At 53.5% G+C, this 5,000-nt stretch overlaps 2 non-coding genes and 1 pseudogene across 2 annotated transcripts; all 3 read right to left on the bottom strand.

The window, feature by feature from the left end:
• LOC135143896 (large subunit ribosomal RNA) overlaps positions 1 to 1,371 on the bottom strand; it is a 5,948-nt pseudogene extending 4,577 nt beyond the window's left edge.
• A 454-nt stretch (positions 1,372 to 1,825) lies between these two features.
• Positions 1,826 to 1,982, bottom strand: LOC135143876 (5.8S ribosomal RNA). Its single transcript, XR_010282921.1, has one exon. It is a non-coding gene; the product is annotated as a 5.8S ribosomal RNA (ribosomal RNA).
• An 871-nt stretch (positions 1,983 to 2,853) lies between these two features.
• Positions 2,854 to 4,774, bottom strand: LOC135143886 (small subunit ribosomal RNA). Its single transcript, XR_010282930.1, has one exon. It is a non-coding gene; the product is annotated as a small subunit ribosomal RNA (ribosomal RNA).
• Between the last annotated feature and the right edge of the window lie 226 nt (positions 4,775 to 5,000).

The following is a 5,000-nucleotide window of genomic DNA, read 5'->3' as shown; positions in this document are numbered from 1 at the left end:
TTCAATAGTTCGAGCAAGCCGGAGATCTCACCCATTTAAAGTTTGAGAATAGGTTGAGGCCGTTTCGACCCCAATGCCTCTAATCATTCGCTTTACCGGATGAAACTCGTGCGCTATGAGCGCCAGCTATCCTGAGGGAAACTTCGGAGGGAACCAGCTACTAGATGGTTCGATTAGTCTTTCGCCCCTATACCCAGTTCCGACGATCGATTTGCACGTCAGAATCGCTACGGACCTCCATCAGGGTTTCCCCTGACTTCGTCCTGACCAGGCATAGTTCACCATCTTTCGGGTCCCAGCGTGTACGCTCTTGGTGCGCCTCTTCTCGCGATGAGAACGAGACGCCCCGGGAGTGCGAGGCGGCAGCCGTAACGACCGCCCATCCTCCCTCGGTCCGCGCAAGGCGGACCTTCACTTTCATTGCGCCTTTAGGTTTAGTAATGTCCCAATGACTCGCGCACATGCTAGACTCCTTGGTCCGTGTTTCAAGACGGGTCCTGAAAGTACCCAAAGCTATAGCGTCGCAGATCGGCGTTCTAAAAGAAGACGAGGTCTGTCCGACGACCCACAGCCAACAGCCACCCGGGGACGGGACCGGCACCAGGTCCGATCACCGTCGCGACGAGAGCGCTTGCCGTAGGGCGGACGCCGAACAAGCGGCGGCCTCGCGCCATCTTTATACCGTCGAGCGAGCCGACCGGGAAACACCGCGGGTTCGTTCGGAAACGGCGAACCGTCCGAACGGGCTCCACCGCGGGCCTCAGACCGGCACCCAACGGATCGCGACGTCCTACAGGGGGAGAAGTGCACGCGTTCGATCGCAGTTCGGAGGACGGAAGGCGCAGACGACGCGTACGCCGTCCGTCACGCGACCGCCCAGCGCCACGATCGAGACACGCTGAATCTCCCCTTTCGACCTTTCGGGTTTCTCAGGTTTACCCCTGAACGGTTTCACGTACTATTGAACTCTCTCTTCAAAGTTCTTTTCAACTTTCCCTCACGGTACTTGTTCGCTATCGGTCTCGTGGTCATATTTAGCCTTAGATGGAGTTTACCACCCACTTAGGGCTGCACTCTCAAGCAACCCGACTCTGAGGAGAGATCCTCCCGTCACCGGCAGCGGTCACTACGGGCCTGGCACCCTCTATGGGCTGTGGCCCCGTTCAAGATGGACTTGGACGCGCCGCACGATTTCGGGATGACGGACCCTCCCTAACACCACATTTCCCGGCGTCCGGTTTCGGCCGCGGGATTCGGTGCTGGGCTCTTCCCTGTTCGCTCGCCGCTACTGAGGGAATCCTAGTTAGTTTCTTTTCCTCCGCTTAATAATATGCTTAAATTCGGCGGGTAGTCTCACCTGCTCTGAGGTCGCAAGATCGAATAGATCTGGAAATGGATCATTTTAATACGCAAACGATCATGGCACGTCGTCGACGCGGCCTTTACGGTCTTTCGTCGAACAGCGACCTGACGTCGTCGCGAGATACGTCACGCACGCCTCGGACACGACGGTCGCATCGTTCGACAAAATCAACGCCGTTATGGCCGTCGAAAGTCGATCGTTTTGTGCTTTACGTCTGCTGATCCGCCCGTCGAAGGACGACGACGAACTCCTTCGAAAAGAAAGTCCGACACGTCACCCCGACGGGCCGCTATCGCGTCTCCGGATGTCGCGTACGCCGGATCGTACTCGAAACGAACGAACGTTACGTAAGTCGTCTCGACATCGACCTCCAACGGCACGCGTCTAAAAAACATCCAACTCGCTCCGACGAACGCCACGCTTTCTCAAACGAGGCGAACCGAGCAGTCTTTGAAATTGACACGACCCTCAGCCAGGAGTGGTCCGGGAACAGTTTATCCGAGGACCGCAATGTGCGTTCGAAATGTCGATGTTCATGTGTCCTGCAGTTCACAAGTTGACGCGCAATTAGCTGCGTTCTTCATCGACCCACGAGCCAAGTGATCCACCGTTCAGGGTAATCTTTTAGAATATACATTAAGACGCACGTTCTCTCCGGCTCGCCTCGCGACGGCCTGGAACGTTCTGCGTCGAAATTCTCTCGGTTTCGATTGTTTATTAAGATAAAAAAAGAAAAAAAAAGAAAAGAGAAACTTTCGAACGACGTGTCGTCTTACTAATTCCATCTTTTCCTCTCTCTCTTTTTTTTTTTTGTTAGTCGCAAGACTTGATCTCCTTTTCTAAAGCAGAAGCTCAACCGCACAACGATCACTTAACCAAACAAACTAGGTGTGATTTCGTCAAACGGCGCTTCCTAGGAGCGTCTCGAACGACGTTTCGAATCGTCTCGACGAGAACGGCGGCATCGAGCCGAACCCGTCGGCCGGGCGAAAATCATTTAAAACCCACGGTAACGAAGACTAGCAAAGGCGCACGAAACGCCCCGCACGTACTTACGAAACCTGCGATCCGAATCGAACTCTTTGAGGTTCTTTAGCGGATCAAGGTGCCCGAAATGCCGTCTGCCCGATCGCACGACGAACGCGCGTAAAGGACCGGCGCCGCGAGTTCGCATCGGCATGACGCCTAATCCGACTCTGGACGATTCAATAGTTCGAGGACGTCGTGTGACGCCGTCTCTTAGACGCGTTTCCTCTTTCGCACCGATCCCCACGTGGGACGAGAGAAGAGAAGAGAACGCGCTTCGGAAACGCGCGACGGCACCGCTAAAGGCTGGACGTGCCGTCGTCTACGCCGCAGACGTCTTTAGATGTTAGATCGAGCGTGTACGTCGTCCACGGACGCGACATACTTCGCACGACAACAACAACACGATCAGACGATGGTGTGTGTGTGTCTGTGTAAAGACAGTGCGTGTGTTCGAGACACGTTAATGATCCTTCCGCAGGTTCACCTACGGAAACCTTGTTACGACTTTTACTTCCTCTAAATGATCAAGTTTGGTCATCTTCCCAGCGACATCGGCGACGCCGAAACGCCACCGCGTACCGGTCCGAAGACCTCACTAAATCATTCAATCGGTAGTAGCGACGGGCGGTGTGTACAAAGGGCAGGGACGTAATCAACGCGAGCTTATGACTCGCGCTTACTGGGAATTCCTCGTTCATGGGGAACAATTGCAAGCCCCAATCCCTAGCACGAAGGAGGTTCAGCGGGTTACCCGGGCCGCTCGGCCAGGGAGGACACGCTGATTCCTTCAGTGTAGCGCGCGTGCGGCCCAGAACATCTAAGGGCATCACAGACCTGTTATTGCTCAATCTCGTGCGGCTAGAAGCCGCCTGTCCCTCTAAGAAGAATTGTTTGTACGCCGACAGTAAAAACCGCGCACGGCCAACGGGCGAACCCGAGACCGGCGGGCCTTTGGGATGTCGAAATACGCCTATTTAGCAGGCTAGAGTCTCGTTCGTTATCGGAATTAACCAGACAAATCGCTCCACCAACTAAGAACGGCCATGCACCACCACCCACCGAATCAAGAAAGAGCTCTCAATCTGTCAATCCTTCCGGTGTCCGGGCCTGGTGAGGTTTCCCGTGTTGAGTCAAATTAAGCCGCAGGCTCCACTCCTGGTGGTGCCCTTCCGTCAATTCCTTTAAGTTTCAGCTTTGCAACCATACTTCCCCCGGAACCCAAAAGCTTTGGTTTCCCGGAAGCTGCCCGCCGAGTCATCGAAAGAACGTCGGCGGATCGCTAGCTGGCATCGTTTATGGTTAGAACTAGGGCGGTATCTGATCGCCTTCGAACCTCTAACTTTCGTTCTTGATCAATGAAAGCGTTTTTGGCAAATGCTTTCGCTTCTGTCCGTCTTGCGACGATCCAAGAATTTCACCTCTAACGTCGCAATACGAATGCCCCCATCCGTTCCTATTAATCATTACCTCGGGGTTCCGAAAACCAACAAAATAGAACCGAGGTCCTATTCCATTATTCCATGCACACAGTATTCAGGCGAAGTTTTAGCCTGCTTTAAGCACTCTAATTTGTTCAAAGTAAACGTGCCGGCCCACCTCGACACTCAATGAAGAGCACCGCGGCGGGATTGAGTTGGGCCGCCCTCTCGAGCTAAGCCCACCGGCAGGACGTCCCGCGGCACGCCAGTTAACACCGCGAACGATGAACCGGCGGCGCGGGACACAGATTCGACTACGAGCTTTTTAACCGCAACAACTTTAATATACGCTATTGGAGCTGGAATTACCGCGGCTGCTGGCACCAGACTTGCCCTCCAATTGATCCTCGTTAAAGGGTTTAGAGTGTACTCATTCCGATTACGGGGCCTCGGATGAGTCCCGTATCGTTATTTTTCGTCACTACCTCCCCGTGCCGGGAGTGGGTAATTTGCGCGCCTGCTGCCTTCCTTGGATGTGGTAGCCGTTTCTCAGGCTCCCTCTCCGGAATCGAACCCTGATTCCCCGTTACCCGTTACAACCATGGTAGGCGCAGAACCTACCATCGACAGTTGATAAGGCAGACATTTGAAAGATGCGTCGCCGGTGCGAGACCGTGCGATCAGCGTAAAGTTATTCAGAGTCACCAAGTTGTACGATGACGGAGACCGCCACCGATTGGTTTTGATCTAATAAAAGCGCCCCTTCCGTTTCCGGTCGGGGCTCTGTTTGCATGTATTAGCTCTAGAATTACCACAGTTATCCAAGTAAATGTGGGTACGATCTAAGGAACCATAACTGATTTAATGAGCCTTTCGCGGTTTCACCTTAATTCGGCTTGTACTGAGACATGCATGGCTTAATCTTTGAGACAAGCATATGACTACTGGCAGGATCAACCAGGGAACTGCGTTCTCGTTCGGATACTCCGAAACTGAAAACTACACTTTCGTCGAAAGCGCGAGTGCGTGTTCGCGAAACGAACGCGTAGGAACGTAACGCCACGCTTAACTCTCTCTTTCGTTGTTTTATATACGAAAAATATCATACATAACGATACCGGTCGAAAAGTTTCGCGAGGAAACCTCCTGCGCCGGTTTAAAAGTTCAAACATTCTCCTCACTCTTCGCTA

Source organism: Zophobas morio, unplaced genomic scaffold (genome assembly GCF_036711695.1).
Source record: "Zophobas morio isolate AGI-343-1 ecotype UQ-CSIRO unplaced genomic scaffold, CSIRO_AGI_Zmor_V1 ptg000076l, whole genome shotgun sequence".
NCBI lineage: Eukaryota > Metazoa > Arthropoda > Insecta > Coleoptera > Tenebrionidae > Zophobas > Zophobas morio.
Note: the sequence above shows the minus strand (reverse complement) of the source record. Positions and strands in the feature narration are given on the sequence as shown.